General features: G+C 44.4%; 1 protein-coding gene across 1 annotated transcript in view; it reads right to left on the reverse strand.

The window, feature by feature from the left end:
• Window positions 1–15,392, reverse strand: part of ABHD14B (abhydrolase domain containing 14B) — a 77,255-nt gene extending 61,863 nt beyond the window's left edge. Inside the window, exon 1 of the mRNA XM_086938728.1 lies at window positions 15,273–15,392. The gene's annotated coding sequence lies outside the window, so the exon portion shown is untranslated. The remainder of the gene's footprint in view (window positions 1–15,272) is intronic.
• Between the last annotated feature and the right edge of the window lie 2,972 nt (window positions 15,393–18,364).

Raw genomic sequence — 18,364 nt, forward strand, 5'->3', positions numbered from 1 at the left:
TGTTTCCGTAGTCCAGTCGGCTTGTAACCAGTGCGTGGGTGACTGTTTTCCTAGTTTCGGTGGGGATCCAGCGGAATGTTTTTTTGAGCATGCGAAGAATGTTGAAGCAAGATGATGAAACGGCGTTGACTTGTCTGGTCATCGAAAGTGAGGAGTCTAGGATGACGCCCAGGTTCCGTGCGTGGTCCGTCGGGATGGGTGCTTTTCCAAGGGCCTCTGGCCACCAAGAGTCGTCCCAGCCGGAGGGGGAGGTACCGAAGATAAGGACTTCTGTTTTGTATGAATTCAGTTTCAGACGGCTGTGCTTCATCCACTCGGCTACTTCTTTCATCCCTTCATGTAGGTTGGTTTTGGCGGTGTTAGGGTCTTTGGTGAGTGAGAGGATCAGTTGAGTGTCATCAGCGTAGGAGATGATGTTGAGGTTGTGTTGGCGTGCGATGGCCGCGAGGGGGCTCATGTATACGTTGAAGAGGGTGGGGCTGAGAGATGATCCTTGTGGTACGCCGCAGATGACTTCAGTGGCCTCTGACTTGAATGGTGGGAGGCGGACTCTCTGAGTTCTTCCGGCAAGGAACGAGGTGATCCATTCCAGTGCTTTTCCTTGGATTCCGATGTTTCTGAGGCGTTGTAACAGGGTGCTATGACAGACTGTGTCGAAGGCTGCGGAGAGGTCAAGGAGGATGAGGGCGACTGTGTCTCCATTGTCCAGTAAAGTTCGAATGTCGTCTGTTGCTGCGATGAGTGCGGTCTCAGTGCTGTGTTTGGCTCGGAAGCCGGACTGTGAGGAGTCGAGGGATTTGTTGGTTTCGAGGAAGGCGGCGAGCTGGTTGTTGACAGCTTTCTCGATGACTTTGGCCGGGAATGGAAGGAGCGAGATGGGGCGGTAGTTTTTGAGTTCGGGGGGGTCAGCTGTGGGTTTTTTCAGAAGGGCGCTGAGTTCGGCGTGTTTCCAGCTTTCCGGGAAGGTGGCGGAGTTGAGGGAGCAGTTGATGACGTCTCAGAGGTGTGGTGCTATGATGGAGTCTGCTTTGTTGAAGATGTGGTGAGGGCATGGGTCTGTTGGGGATCCTGAGTGGATGGAGTTCATCAGGCGGATGGTGTCCTCAGTGGAGATTGGGTTCCAGTCATTAAGGATGTTCAGGGGGGGTGAAGGTACGGCAGAAGGTTGGGTGGGTTGGTCTCCGGGTTGGTTGTCGAAGCTGTTGTGGATGTCTGCGATTTTGTCGTGGAAGAACGAGGCTAGGGAGTCGCAAAGGGTTTGCGAGGGAGTGATGTCGTTGGAGTTGGCGGTAGGGTTGGTAAACTCTTTGACGATGTTGAATAATTCCTTGCTGTTGTGGGCGTTGTTGTCAAGTCGGTCTTTGAATGCGGCTTTCTTGGCAGTCCGGATCAGTTGGTGGTGTATGCGGGTGGCGTTTTTGAAGGCGTCCCTGGTGCTGGAGTATGGGTCTTTTTTCCAGGCCTTCTCGAAGGAGCGACAGAGTTTCTTGGATTTCTTAAGATCATCGTTGAACCAGGGGGCGTTTTTGCTGCCTAGTTTGATTTGACATTTTTTCGGAGGTGCTAGGTGATCGGCGCTGTTGGTAAGCCATTGAGAGAGGTTAATGGCTGCTTGGTTGGGGTTCGAAGAGTGGGCAGGGGGGTTTTGAAGAAGCGATGAGGAGATCTGGTCGACGGTGATTTTGTTCCAGTTTCTTCGCAGAGTAGGTTGAGGATGGTTGTGTGTTGTGGTCTTTTTGTAGACAAAGTGAACGCAGCTGTGGTCCGTCCAGTGGAGAACTGTGGTGTGACTGAAGGAGATATGTTTGCTGGAGGTGAAGATAGGGTCGAGTGTGTGCCCTGCGTGGTGAGTGGGGGTATTAACAAGTTGTTTGAGTCCGAGGTTGGCGAGATTGTCCAGGAGGGTGGTGGTGTTGATGTCGTTGCTCTTTTCCAGGTGGAAATTGAGGTCTCCCAATAGAATGTAGTCTTCGGAGGGGAGGGCGTGTGGGGTGATAAAGTCAGTGATGTCTTCACTGAATTGTGCACGGGGTCCTGGTGGCCTGTAGAGGAGGGTGCCTCTGAGTGTGGTCTTGGGGTCGGTGTGGATTTGGAAGTGAAGGTGTTCGGCGCTAGGGAGGTTGACGTCTGAGCTGGTTGAGATGCGGATGGAATTCTTATGGATGATAGCGATGCCTCCTCCTGTTTGGATGGTGCGGTCCTTACGAATGATTTTGTAGCCTTCCGGGATGGCGATGGTGATGTCTGGGGCTGAGGAGGCGTTCATCCATGTTTCTGTTAGGAAGGCGACGTCCGGAGAGAAGGTGTCTAGTAGATTCCAAAGGTCGATGGCGTGTCTGTGGACCGAGCGGGTGTTGAGCAGGATGCATTTTAGGTGGTTGGTGTCAGATCTCTGTTTGGTGTTCGTGGGTGAGGAGATGGTCTTGGTGCCGTCATACTTGCAGGAGTTGCATGTGAAGGGTCCATGGGTGTGTTCAGGAGCGGCTTGGGCGCAGTTGGGGAGTCGATCGGGGTTTAGGGCTAAGAGGGTGGAGGCGTCGTATGTAATGCGGGTGGGGTGGGTGGGACGGGGGCCAGGGGGTCTGGCGCTGGGCGCGGTCCAGAAGCGGACGGGCGTAGACGGGCTTACCTTTGGCGCACCTTCGGTGGGCATGGGGCGCGACCGCTGCGCGTGAACGCTGCACGCAAAAGCATCTGTCATATGTGGATAGTGGAAGGGGAGGGGCGAGGGAGGGTCAGCTGGGAGGAGGGGCGGGCTGTGGAGGAGGTGCTACGAGGCAACAACAACAACAAAGATGGCGGCCCTCGAGTAAACTCGAGGTAGGCAGGGTCACCAAATGCACATCAAAGGCTGCAAACTAATTAGGCAATGTGGCGTGCAGTACAGTAACACACAATACAATGCAAGCACAAATAATGTGGGCTTCAAGCACAGCGCAGCGGTAATTGTAGTCAAAGCGATGCAAAATGGTAGAATAAGAATCTAGAGGCACTCGCGCTATAGCGCTATGCAGTAATGAGGCGCTATGCTGGTTTTGGCAATGCTAGAGTAGGAGGCAGGGAGCGCGGGTACGATACCAGGCAGGAGCTCTTGTGGGGGAGCGACCGCTTCTGAAAGCGCCAGAGGGAAACCTAAAGCCACAGAACTACACATTTTGAGGCCAGACTGAGTTGTCACTTGCTGCAAGTTAAATGTTACAGCTAGTCAGAAGGGCTAGAAGCTGAGCTCTAAATGTGGTTTGACCAGCTCCAGAGTGCCAGTGGGGCTATAAACAAGCATATCCCAGCACAAGGGGATCACTCCTGCACACTATTCAAATCAAATCAAATCAATTATCTTTATTTAGATATAGCACATATATCTTTAAAAGAAAGTTAAAAAATTCACATTGTGTATCCATAAATAAGATAAAAATCAGTAAAGAATAAAAGCATGGTCATTTAGCAGTCATTATAAAACAGGAATTGTATTCTCTTAAGCCTTTTTAGATAGAATAGAATAGATTGAAGCATGATGTACAAGGAAAAAAGTTGTCTCTTCCACCCTTTTGTATTATACTCGGCATTGATGATATCCTGCTTTTAGGAAGTAACCGACATTCCTGAGGCTACAGCTCATTTTATTTTAGCCTCCCTAAGAGTTGGCAGGTGGGAGGGAGACTTTAGCCGGGCCTCTTTTGATTGAAGTTACGGTATGCATGCAGAATAAAGTTTATGAGTCTTATGTTTAACGAAGTGTTCTCCGGGTTCAGGGCTGCCATGATGGCTTGCCTGCAGGTCCTAACACCCAGCCTATTCCATTCTGGTTTAAGTCTCCGCCTGCGTTCTGAATTACAAACTGGACACAGGCAGTACACATGCAACATAGTTTCAGCTGTTTTACCACACCCTCTACATGTCAAATCTTCCGTGGTGCGTCGCCAGGGGGGTAGATCTTTCAGGAATCGCCAGTCGCCCATTCTAATGGCGATAAGGCTGCGTTTTAGATGGAGTGAATATGTGCAGGCCAGATAGGAGGCGGGGGCTAGCCGTCTATAAGAGTTTACAAGGGCCCAGGCATGACTACGTTTCAAGAAGAATGATTTGTCGGTGATACTTGATGTCATTCTCACACCCTTTTTGATCCTTATTTTAAATGCTGTCTGACTAGGATTCAGGGCCCACAAATCACTCGCAGACATTTGCTGGATGGCCTCATTAAAGAGACGGCCGTATGTTCCACCTGGGTTATTCCGGGTTATTTCCTGCCAGACCAGGGATTCTAATGTATTGGAGTCCGCTTGTCTTAATTTATGACAAAAATTAAGATATACCCCGATGTTGGAGGCATCGTAGTTTATCAGCCCCATCTCCAGTCTTATTTGTGCAGCAGAGGCAGATTTTGGCAGATGGAGAACCTTTTTGTAAATGTTGGTTGTGTGCTGGTTCAGGGCTGTATTCATTTTCCCCCCAAATAGCTCTATACCATACGATAGAGTAGGGCCAATTTTTGCTCTCATCACCTCCAGAAGGGGCGATAGAGTTGGGCCTGAGAGATTTTTTGCAAGCTTGCCTAGTGATACCGCAAGAGTTGTTGCTTTGACTGCAATCTCATTACGCTGCTTTCTAAAATTATATTTAGAATCCAAATGGACGCCTAGATATTTATACGACTGGCCTGTTACGAGGCTTATGTTGTTGAAACACCAACCACCACCTGTGTGTCGTTTCTTACCAAAAGGGACGACTTGCGTTTTTTTTAGGTTGACCTCTAATTGGTTAATAGTCGTGTAATCATGCAGTTTATCAAGGAGCCTTTGTAGACCCACCCTAGTGAGGCTAAAAAGGACAAGGTCGTCGGCGTACAAAAGGTTGCTTAGACCCGTGCCACCGATTTTTGGAGAATGGCTGTTGGCGCCATCCAGGGTCGCCGACAGATCTGCTATAAACAGGTTGAAAAGAAGGGGGGCCAACACACATCCCTGCTTCACGCCTCTAGTTGTCATTATTTTCCGCGAGAGATGCCGGACCCTAGCTTCACCCGAACCCATGTTTGCGAATGGAGTTGGATAATTGCCTGTAATAGATTCTCTGGAATTCCCGACTTCCTTAATTTTACCCATAGAGCCTCCCTAGGGACTCTACCAAATGCTGCTTTGAAGTCGACAAAGCAACAAAACACCAACCTAGATGTTAATAGGGCCTTGTCGACTATAGTTGAAATTGCTAGCAAGTTAGTGCTGGTCCCTGAATTTGCAACAAACCCTGTTTGATTCATTGGCAACAATTTATGGTCCTTTGCCCATAACCTTAGATCCTCCAGTAGGAGGCACGCATAATGCTTGGCTTCAATGTCCAGGAGGGCAATAAGTCTGTAGTTGTTCGGTTGGGCATGTGATCCTGATTTATAAATTGGATGGATTATAGCGCCCCGCCATGAGTCCGGAATTGTTGCTGTTCCTAGTGCATAGTTGAAGAGATTAGTTAGTGTTCCAGACCAGAAGGCAATGTCAGATTTAAACAGGCTCTGTGGCAGGCCATTTGGGCCCGGAGCCCCATCAGATCTTGCTTTTGACATTGCAGTAGCTACTCTCTCTTGTGTCACTTCGAGGTCCATGTGGGCGGGATGTAAGCAATCAGCGGGTAAACTCCATGTGGTGGCAGGCCCATGGTTAATCTCATTTGAGGAGTTGCTTCCTTTGGGATCTGAGTGTTCTGGAGACTTGAAGTGGTCAGATAGATATCTTACCCAGTCTGATTCCTGGATGTTTGCAGATTCAAAGCTCGATGTACTAGGATTGGAGTGATTGATAAGAGCCCAAAATTTTCGAGAGTTTTTTTGCTTACTATCCCACACCAGTTTGCACCAAAATTGGTTTTCATGAGACCTTTTGTCTTTTTTGATCGCCAGCTTAAAGGATTTTTGAGTGGTTTGATAGTGAGTTGTACATTCACTATTCCCCGGGGATTTAGCCAGTGCACGCAGGTCTGCGTTTCTGGCTTTCTTAAGTGACTTGGTCTGCTGTGAGATTGTAAACTGACGCATCTGTGTTACCCTTTCGACATGATGCTGTGCTGGAAAAAGATCAGTCAGGTGGGAACTGAGCATTGTCCAGGTTACAGTCGGAACTGCCTCTTGCTCGATTCCTATTCTTATGATGTCCTCACTTGCTTGGAGGATATTCGAGCTAATTTCTTCAGACCACTTAAGGCGCTTTAGGTTTTCCGTGTGTATTCCCTGGCATACTGATGGGGCTGTTTTGTGTTTCATCGGGTTTGTGTTAAAGGAAATAACCTGGGGCCTGTGGTCACTTTCAGTTCTTGGGTTACTTCGGAAGTTGGTTAAACAATGGAGCAGGGCGGCATTGCAGATGGTATAATCCAAGTAGGAATACTTTGTGCCGTTTGTCCATGACCAGTTTGGCGGGGTGTCACCTGCTATTCTGCCGTTAATGACAAGGTAACCTGCACTATAAAATAATAAACAAGCATATCCCAGCACAAGGGGATCACTCCTGCACACTATTCAGCAGATGGAAGTTTCCACTTTAGATATATCTAAGCTCTTCTCCGCTTCTGGTGAACAATATATTTTTCAAATTTACTCAGAACTCCTACGGCTGTTAATAAATGAACACAATTTATTTTTTTATTTAATTATTTTGTAATTTACCTGATGGTCCTTTGCAAGTAGCCATTAATGTTAAAGGTTAGTGACATCACTACTTGTGATGACATCAAATGTGTCAATTAGTTCTCCTAACAATTCAGAAAACTTTACAGCTGTGCATGATATGTCAAATGTTTGATGGTAAGATCAGCGGGGTGACACGCTGAAGCACTTCCCAAAGGTATCAAATGAATTCCCTCCTCAATGACCCAGAGGAAGCATAGGCTCCCATGTAAAATTATTTCAGCACCATGGACTGCTCTGGAGTGATCAACTGTATGGACATCTCCAAGGATAAAAACAGGCCTAATGTCCCCTATTGGAAACTCCCGAACTGTACCGGAAGACACACTGTAGAAGAGGGCCTGCACCATCGATCACACCGCCTCTAGAATGCAATACAACTATGTTGGTCTGTTCATATATAAGATCAATTCTAAAATCATCAGCTTTCTTGGTGAGTTTTAATTTTTACCCCTCCATACGTTTATGATGTTTATTAAAGCGGTAGTTATTTTCACAGAATTATCAAGTTCAGAAATTCAAGTTTTTGTGATTGCAATGGCTATGTTCTGTTGTATCTAGTCTCAATCTTGGGATGCTCATCTTTGCTGCTCTATTAAGCTACCCTGGTGTGCCTAGGAGACTTAAGAAGCCTCAGCTCTCGCCTGCAGACTCACCCTGCAGCACTCTGGTCAGTAGGGAAAACATGCAGCCTCACCTTTTATAATGCTTCATGGTCCCTACAACTTTAAGGCACTGGGGTAATTGTGCGGGTAATCTCTTTGGAAATATTAATTCCCTTTCATCCTTCTTTATAGCGATTGGTTTGTTGATGCTGCTTCTAGAAAATGTTTTTGACAATGTCAGGTGAAAACTGTCCAGCTGCCAAATTTCAGTCGGCCTGAGCAAGAAATACAAGCTCAATTGCCTACTTTCCTAGGGGACCAAAGTGTGCAATGCATAGTGAAGCACTTTTTCTCAGGACTCATTTTCCTTAACTCACTAATTTGGGAATCAGTGAATTGATTGAGTTCCTAGTTTGTGCTTTAGGAAACAAGCATTGGAAAGCCAATAGGTTTGGCTTTAATAAGCTAATGCACGCAGACACAGGCTTGCACACATACTGTCCGCCTGTGCTGCTCGCACATGTTTAGCCCATTAAAGCCAGACCTATTGCTTTGCCATGGCTGCAAAAGAAAGTAGCAAAATGGATTGGTTTCTGTATGTCATACGCATATGAGATAAAGAATTAAATGTGAAAAACAACTATACTGTAATTCCATTTATATAGCTCTTACTACCCCTAACGAGGCTCAGAAATGCTTTACGCTGAATTGCACGCTGCTCCAGAGCCCAAGACTAGGGGTTAACCAAGTGGTATTGGTTATTGGGATCTGTCTTGTGCTCTTAGAAAACCAAATCATTCTATGCACTTATTCTAGTTTGCCTGTGGTAGATTAAATTAACAGGAGCTAGGTATTATCACCAGGAGGGGAATGTGAATTTATGCAAATGACTGGTGGGAAAGGTGGGTAGGTTAGAGGAGATTTGGTATTCTTAGGTTGGGATTACAAACAAGGAGAGGTTGTGACTTTAGCTGAAGTATGATGAACTGGTATTTATATAGAGTAATTATATATAAAATGCTATTGATTATAAAGAATGTATGTTTTAAGGACTCTGTCCAAACATTAGTAAAGTATGAACTTGTGATCCAAGAAAAGGTGTTGGCATTTTTTTTAATACAATGGTGGAGATTAAGGCACAGAGGTATGTGATTTACAGTAGAGTGTACTCACAAAAAAAGGAGGCATGCAAAAGATGAAAGTAAGGAGAGGGTCATTCAAACAATCAGAGGTTTTAAGTCAAAGACGATTTTGAAGCAGGGTTTTAGGAATATACTGGAAATACAATTTTGAGATAGCATGCAAACTGAGGATGTAAAACTTAAGAAAAATACAACATTTGCATGTGGGGTAGTGGTCTATTAGGTACTTTTGAGAGGCACTAGATTTAGGTGAATGGACTGTCTGCTGCTAAGCCATCACTTCAGCACTACCAACTACTCGGCTCCGGGGTTGGACGGGTAAATAAGGTAATGGCTGGATGAATATAAAGGGAAACAGAGAAAGTGCTAGCCTGCTCTCAAAGGAACAAGCAACCTCTTGATCTTAGCCATGTGAAAACGTTGTGATCTTACCTGAGAGAATATATAGGAAAAACAATGCCAACACTTAAGAAGATTCTGCACAAGTCAGTATATTCATCGGCCAGGTTTTGAAACCAATGTATGACTGAGATCAAACCACATCATCTCCAAGTGCCCTAATCACCTTTCTTCCAATCCTTGGTTGATGGCTACAATAGCAAAGGATTGAGTGCATTGACAGTGGTGTACAGTGTTCCTCAAAACCATAACAATGGATCTAGGTGGCAAATTTGCATTCCATGTGTTTTATGTGAAGGCTCCTATTAAATGTAATAAAGGATGGCTAATTAAATATTTTATTTTATCTTGACCCCTCCCATGCTCGTGACGGAACCGTTCCGTCACGAGCCTCGGGTGGGCTGTGCTGGTGACGGAACGGTTCCATCACGGCCCGCTCGCGGCACCTGCGCGGCGCGAATTCCGCGCCTGCGCTGACGTTCTGAAGAACGGGCGGGCCGTGACGGAACCGTTCCGTCACAAGCACAGCTCACCCGCTGGCTGTGACGGAGCGGTTCCGTCACGAGCACGGGGCCACCGCTCGGTTAAAAATGAGAACATATTTTTGTCAGACAAGAGTCCTCCTCCTGAAAGCAAAACACTAGTGTGTGCACAATTTAAGTGTTCTGGCTCAAACAACTACAGAAAGTACCCTCCAAGCAAGTTTTTATGGCTAACACGGGAGTCAAGATCAAGCAAATCCTTCCAAATCCCTTCCCTTCCAAAACTGAGAAAGGAACTCAAGGTGAAACAAGTGACCAGTTCCAATTTATGTTCTTAGCAACTCCTCCAGTTCATCGCTCAATACGTAATGCAAATTCAAGGCAGTTCAGGCCTCCTCCAGCCACATACTCACCTTCCACCCCTCTCAAATATTTATAATAGTGCTCAGCATCCCTTGAAGCTTCCAGTCAACCTCCCATAACAACATGGTGCCCTCTCTCTTAGGGGTGCTCTCTACATAACTTATCACCTCTCCTCACTTCCTCTATACCCCCACCAATCAAACATAATTGTGAGCAGCCCCTCTACTCTGAAAAGCTGAACCACAGGCTTTGGCCAGTTTGCTCATCAGGAATCTAGGGTGTTCACCTTTGGACATTTACTGAGCTCCTATGGAGTTGCACTTTAGTTCTGGATAACTTCAGTTAGTTCCCCTTGCCATGATATTTAATTACTAGAATGTCTCCTATATGTTCTGCTGACATATACTGCCCAATGTCAAAGCAACCCAAGTGTTGCCTCTGGACTCAGTTCAAACCAACTCTAATGGTCAACTGTAATTTCTGCTGCCGAGGTATGGGCTTTCCACAGTGCTGTGCTATGTAAGCATTCTAAATAAATGAAGCATTAATTGCTACAATAGTTTGGTATTTGATGACTAATTTGATCCAGTTAGTCCTACAATTCGACAAAGTGGTATACGTTGTAGTGAGTGACATTCGCTTCAGTGTTCACCCTGTTTATAACAGAGTTCAACTTCCCCTTTTTCTTTTCCCTACATTGCCAACCTTACCCCAGGAGTCGTTGGGTGGATCTTCATGTAACAAGCATTGGCAAAGCCAACAAGTATGGCTTTAATGTGCCCAGAGGGCATAATCCATGCCAGATGTTCAGTATATTCACATTAGATAAAATAATGTACAAACAAAATGGAAACCATTTACAATATGAGTGATTATCCCAGAATATCTGGATTTGATAACAACCCTACTGGACCAGCACTGGATATTCTTCTGTGAAATTCACAGGTGTAAAATAATTCCCTTATGCATTCCAATGAAAGCACTTCCTAGGAGGAGAAATTATACACCAAACAGCCAAAAGTAGAAAGTAAGAAAAATATACTGATAAAAAGATACTGCACTGGGTGGAACCATAGTCCACTCTATATATATTTTAAAGAATTGAAACAACAGGTTACATAAACAGCTGTGCTGTCAAGCCATGCCTAAAAATCTTGATTATAAAGAGTTTTAAAACAATATAATGCAACCTTGTTTGTATTATTGATATCGCGCTATTATGTAGCGAAAATCCAAACCGAAACTTCCTTTTAATTCATTCACAGTATAGTTTCTGTGTTCTTCTGCAATTCCAAATTTTATAATGTGCTTTTTTAAAAATATCATATTTCTGTCCATGTCACAAAATGCAGTACCCTAATCTGCTAATTAATTGGCGCAATATCTCCTCAAGAGCCTTTAACCTAAGCGAACGATCACAACACACAACGAGCACCCCTATATTCGCGCCTCCCATTTGGAACTCAGTCCCCCTCCACAATACACTCTCCCGCCCTAAGCGAAGCATGAACCCATTTTCTGAAAGTGATCTACTATCTCTCCTTCACTCATACGAACCTTCTTGCATTAAATGCATTACCTCCACTCAGTCAACCATTTCTACTATTCCCCCCAACCCACTCAGAGCCCCCAGACACAACAACAGAGGGGTCATCGACAACAATCTTAAAAGCGTCCTCCTCACCCCAGAGCCTTCCCTCTCCCTCATCACTCCCCAGCTTAAATGCACTCTCCGAAATTGCAGATCTGCCGCTAGACATGCTGCAGACATAGCCGACCTCATCATTTCAAAGGAACTAGACCTGCTAATATTAACCGAAACGTAGTTAACAGAATCCTCCACCCCACTGATGGACATTGTAGTCCCCCCGAACTACGACATTATCAGATTAGACAGACTCGGTAGATAGGGGGAGGTATAGCATGTATACATAGGTGTAGCATCACTATTACTAGAGCCATTTCCCCAGTCTTCCTCACCTGCGAATATTTCTGCCTAAACGACAGTAGCAATGGCAAAACAGCATGTTCACTTCATATCATCTACCATCCACCAGGCGACAGCCTTATATTCTCCGAACAGCTCATGGATCTGATCTCAACCAACAACGGACAGCAAAACACCCAAATATACCTTGGAGATTTCAATCTCTACTGGAATGACAACAAAGACTCAGTGGTCAACTGCCTCAAAAACTTCCTAGATGACCTTGCCCTTACCCAAACCTGCAATAGCCCTACACACAAGAAAGGATCAACCTTGGATCTAATTATCTCCAAAAGTAATGCCATTCAGCTGAAATCGATACAACCCTGTGACTGGTCCGACCATCATATTATCACCTTCTTCATCAAAGAAACAGTAACATTTAACTCAGTTCAAGTCACAAAACCAAAGGTATGGAAAATAGACCTGAAACGCCTCAACCCAAACTCATTACCCTTAGCAACCTGCAACCTGCTATTTCCACCTGCTGGCATCTCAGACGTCAATGACCTCACCGACCACTACCTCAATTCTATGACCTCTATTATTAATGAGGTTGCCCCCCTTCAACTTAAGAGAATTTCTACTAAAGACTCGAAACTGTGGTATAATGGCCTACTCAACGAAGGCAGATGATCTCTCAGAGCCCTTGAACGTAACTGGAGATCAGTCCCCTCTTCTAATCACCTTACATTACTAAGGAAAAAAAGAAATGCTTATTACAAAAAGATCAAACGCACCAAAGCCGGCTTCTTTAGCTAACAACTAGACCAAGCTAAAAATCACCCTAAAAAGCTTTTTGAAATAATCAAATCTCAATCTAAGGATGCACCCCTACGGCTACATAATTCAGACCACCCACAACCCAATTGTGAACAATTCTCTGCCTTCTTTACTCAGAAGACGGTCAGTATCGGGACTGATTTCCTAAATGATCGTTTACTGTACTCGCTACCACCTATGCATAACTACCCTTCTATACCTGCTTTTCCACTCGAAATCCCCTCAAAGTATGATCTGAAAAACGAAGCAACATGGTCCTCCTTTCACACCTACACTGAAGAGGCCATAGGAAAGATTCTCAATGCCCTGAAACCTTCCAAATACCTCATCAATCCACTTCCCGCTAACGCTGTCAAAGACCTAACACCGTGGCTTCTTCTGTTATTGACCAAAATCATTAATACTTCACTGCATCAAGGATGCATCCCAAACGCCCTCAAAGTCAGACAGGTTTCACCCATCCTAAAGAAACCCACTGCAGACCCCACTGATCTTAACAACTACCATCCTATTTCCAATCTCCCTACCTTAGCCAAATTACTTGAAAAATGTGTACACCAACAATTGACTAAGCATATTGCCCACTTTGATCTTCTTAACATTCACCAATCAGGTTTCAGAGCAGGTCACAGCACGGAATCAGCCATGATACACATCATCGATGATGCGCTACAAATCCTTGACCAGAACGGATATTGCCTTCTCATTCTTCTAGACCTATCCTCAGCTTTCGATACGGTCAAACAAGAGAATTTGATTGATCTTCTCAACCATAGGATGGGTCTGTCTGGAGTAGTATTAAACTGGTTTTCCTCTTTTCTACATCTTTTCTAACAATTCAAGATCAACAACAACCTTTCCAAGCCAGGCCTAGTAAGGCTGGGCGTCCCACAAGGATGTACACTATCACCAACACTTTTTAACCTATTTATGGAGCCACTCACTGTAATGCTACAGGCGTCTAACGTGCAATATCATATGTACACTGACGATACACAACTTTATCTTAAGATCAATATCTTAGAAGACATTAAACGGCTTAATACCACACTCAAGAACACCCAAAACTGGTTGGCACAAAATCACCTCAAATTGAATGCTTTAAAGACCGAATTCCTCCTTAGCGCTTCACCTGCTAGTACCCCTTCTATGCAAGACCTAATCCAACATATCACTGCATATAACGTTCAACCTACTATCGTTGACTCTGCAAAATCCTTGGGTAGAACCCTGGACAGCAATCTCACTATGCAGAAACACATTAGCAACGCCACAAAGGGAGCAAACTTCCAGATCAACACTTTGAGGAAGCTAAAGCCCTTCCTGCCAGCCAATGACTTCAAGATAGCTGTACAAGCGCTAGTTATCCCCCTAGTGGATTATGGAAGTGTCTCTCTTTGCGGCCTCCCCAAAGTCATCACAGCTCCCCTGAGAGCCTCAATAAACACAGCAGCAAGACTCATCCAGGGCTCGAAAAGAAGCTCCTACATCTCCCCTGATCTAAAATCCTTGAATTGGCTCCCACTTGAAGCCAGAATTCATCTAAAAATAGTGTGCATGACACACAAGGCCTTACACCACAAGGCTCCCATTTACCTTGCTCAGAAATTGACAATCTCCGGTGGGTCTAGGTCCTCTAGGGGGGCCGACAACCAACTTCTAAAACCTCAAAGATTCAACAAAAAGAAAAGATATAAACAAACCTTTTCACGAATGGCACCTAGGATTTGGAACTCTCTTCCCCAGAAACCAGATTGAACTCTTCCACCGTCTCCTTCAAAAAGGAAGTAAAAGCGATCCTCATGGCAAAATTTACTTGACTAGACGCTAAGCATATCTGAAGAATAATTCTTCCCACATTGGGAGGCCCTTTCAGTCTACCTAGGAGCGATATCCTGCCATGGAACTTAAGAAATCGAGACGTTCACGTTAAGTTTTCTACTACTGTTCCTGATCTCTGTTTTTAATGCTATCCCATGTTTCTCGCCACCACGTTTTGTATTTTGCACCCGTATTATTATCCCTTGCGCAATTCAGCCCTCCTTTATTATCTGTTTAATTTGTCATACTTCACCCTATGTATTATGCAATTCTGAATACTGGAAAGCGCTCTGATATCCGCAAGGATCTTGTTCGCGCTCTATAAAACCTTCAAAATAAATAAATAAACTTGACTGATGCTGGGACCAAATCGTGTCACAGGTAGAGTTGCCACTGGGTAATTTTTTACCAGAAAGATCAGTATTTCAATCACCTGGCCAGTACACAAATTAGGAACACCACTTGAAGCAGGTATTTATTCCCTTTATCAATACATACTTTAAACAAAAATTATAAGAAAAAAAGCACATTATAATGTGTTCTGCAGCCAGCCTAATGATCTGTGACTTTTAAAGTAAACAAAAACAGAAAAGCCATGTTAACAATGAATAAAGACTGTATTCTATAAAGTCCTATTTAGGTATCATGATCAGGTCTTTGTAGAATCTTAAAATGTGAACAAATGTCCGATATTTTTGTTCTTAGAAAAGTGGCAACCTTAGTCCAGAGATAGTCCCTCCCCTAGAAATTAATTGCACACCACTAGCAAAGCAAGGGAAATACTACACCTGCGTGCATGCACTGAAAAGCATTCTTTGTGTACCACCTACAGTAATGCAATTACAACATTCTACCCAAACTCATAAACCTGCAGTAGAAGCCAGGGGTAATTAACTTTCCTGGAGTTCAGCAAAACTTTTTTTTAGAAAAACTTTTCGAGTTTCGTCGCTTGCGCGATCAATGTGCAGCTGTCCATGATATTCGCGTGGAACCAGTATTCATGCTTGGGATACCAACCTGTACCTCCGGGGCCTTCAAAGCTGCACGTCCTCCTCTGTCCAGTGCTGTATCCAAAGTCCAGAGGGAGGAGACGAGTTGCACCTCATAGCATGGAACAAGGACATGGAGCTGTGAAGAGAGAACGAGTGGAATAGAAAGAAACCATTCAAATGCGAGTGGAGGCTGCAGCGCCACCTGCTGGACTGTTTGAGTTAACAACGTTTTTGGAGTGTAGGAGCCTATAAAGCATAACTGAGTAGGCATTGCAAGCGATTGCAGGAGTTTGATGTGTGCCGATGGCTGCAGGTGGTGAACCGGAGTACTCATTTTTGGAAATTTGGGACTTGTATTTTTTCTCGTTGGAATTTTTCCAACAGCAGGAGAGAGAAGGGTAGAACAAGAAGAAAGATGGAGAAAATTGAAGACACACAAACAATGACAAATTGAGAAAGCGGGCTGATATAGAATTTGACAAATTGAGAGGATATGACAAGAAGTGAAGAGCGACGACGGCATGAGTAGGAATCAAGACTAGGCAGCTATGTTATTCTGCACTGGCTAGTAGTCTGGTAGGAAAATATTTGGACCCTGTGGCTTACTTATTTACAATTTAATGAGAACCTTCTAAGCACTACAACTTTAGAACCAAAAGATAACTTCATGTTGCATAACAACTTACTTTGTAATTGGTTTGAGAAGTATCCTCTCATCAAAAACGATACACATATGTTAGGCTCCCAGATCATTACACCCAGGGCCGGACTGGCCGTAGCGGGCACCGGGCAATCCCCCGGTGCGCCTCACGGGTAGGGGGCCATAGCTGCAAAATTGGCCCTATAACAAAATCGGCCAAAAACCGGCCCTGGCAAAGAGCTCAGCGGAACCCACAACCCCCCGGGGGTAGGGGGGGCAGGCCGAGCACTTTGCCAGGGCCAGTTTTGGTTCTCAGTCCGGCCCTGATAACACCAGTTCTTTCGACACATCGGGCTGATTACGATGGAGGTCAGGCCGCCATCTGCTCCAGCGGTCCAACTGACACATTACAAATGCGTGCCGTTGGAGGCAGCAGGTGGAGGGATTGTCCGATGCTTCATAATCCCTTAATGATGGCGGCTCCACCATCGAGATTATGATGTCGGTTTCCAACAGTCATTCCATGTCACCCTTTTCAAAATAGAAAGGCTGTCAGAAAGCAACATTAGGGGTCCCTAGCAGGGCCCCCTTCATGCCTGGCATTCTGCTCTGGATCAAGGTGCCTGCCACACAGTGCAGGGATGTTTGAAAACATCAATTTTTCAATGAAAGCTTGTGCTGTGGGCCTTTTCCACCTGCCGCACAAGCTCCCATTGAAAAATTGATGTTTCTGACGGCGGTCGTATTCAAATACTGCGGTCGAAACGGTGACCTAAGGTCAGGCGGTTCCCAATCTGCAATGGAGTCAAGCAGACATGAGTCCGCCTGACATTGTAATAAGCCCGAGTTGGCTTCCCTGGACCATCGACCTGCATTTAAGACCGCATGCATCATTCGCAAACACTTCAGATTTCTGACATTAACAACTTTAAGAAGCCAAGCTCTGCTCAAATTGGGCCTCTCTAAATTTCTTTTCCGAATATCTTCCAATATGAAATAGTTATCTTCTGGAAATGCACCAATGATCTGGAATGATACACCGATTCACATCCAATAGACTACACCAATCTTCACTTTTAAGGGAGACTAAGCAGCTCTTCTTAAAAGACCTCTCATAATCTGTACTGGTTTATTGAAGCTGGCTGTCTCAAATCTGCTAAACAAAATACCAACCTATTTTAAAGATTTAAACTCCTCTTCTTATCTTATCTTTTTTGCTTTTTCACTCTTATTTCTATGTCATTATCTGTGAAGCATGCTGCAACCCTTTGCTCAGGATCTTGACAAATTATGACAAGAATCTTAAAAAAAATGTCATTAAGTGCTATGAGTAAGGAAGTAGGGCCAAGGAAGCTTCGTCAATTTGCTTATTAATATGGAATGCAGCAACGTGCCCAAACAGAAGCCTGAATATATTGCCACAACATGTGCAAAGCCCAGCTTTGAGTACCATATCGAACACTTTGTTGAGTGAAAAAAGGATTGTCGAAATTCTCTCAACGACTACGAGTGGTACTAGGAAGAAGTCTTGCTGTCAGACTGCCATGTGGAAATTTGAGGATCAAATCAAACACAGTACAAGACCTCAGATATTATTTGAGGTACATGGTAATACCATACAAGTCCATCATGCAGAAAAAAGAAACATTGTAAGGAATACATCAGAAGTCAATGGAAAGCTGAGGAGGTGCCCTTGCCTGATGGAAGATTATGAAATATAATGTTGGATTTGTTATTTATTGACATTGTAGAAATGTATATTTTTTCTTTTTTTCATTCTATCTTATTCCTTTGCATTCATGTTCCTACATGGTATTATCTTTCTTATATGTAAGTACATATACTAATAACCTTTGCCCTTAAGAGCCTTGGAGTATGTCCCTATGTTTGGTAAGCATTGTGTTTTATTCCATTTGTGGTAATAGCTGTTATGAGAAAATCTTACAAGTGAGAGATTGGAGGCGACTGGAAGGTCCCTCTCCTGCATGTACCCGACTTGTGAATACTACAAATAAATGTATTAATTACTCAACGTGTATCCAACTTTATAGTATGCTCAGTCACTTCCATAGACCTGGGGCCTGATGAACTGCTCCCATTAGCAAACTGACTGTCTTGCAAATGTGAATTCAATTTGCGATGCAGTCAAAGTAGCAGTGGTTGCTTTGCAAATTGTACATTCTCTGGAGTCACAAAACAACCTGTCTAATGATGATTTGCAACCTCTTGTGATTGCCTGTGAAGTCATGGATTGAAGCCTAAAAGTGCCAGCAGACCACCATCGCTGAATTTGCATTCCCAAATGAGAAATATTTTATTTTTAAGCAGCCCATTTCTATTAAATGGATAAGTGCTGCCTTAAAAAAAAGTTTCACAAGAGTGTTTCTTAGACTGCGTAAAAGGACCCTTAGGCGCTGGGAATTGGGGGTCATGGGTCTAGAAGACCTCATGAAGTATAATCCCTTGGAGGTCAAATT

Source organism: Lissotriton vulgaris, chromosome 9 (genome assembly GCF_964263255.1).
Source record: "Lissotriton vulgaris chromosome 9, aLisVul1.2, whole genome shotgun sequence".
In the NCBI taxonomy this organism is placed as follows: domain Eukaryota; kingdom Metazoa; phylum Chordata; class Amphibia; order Caudata; family Salamandridae; genus Lissotriton; species Lissotriton vulgaris.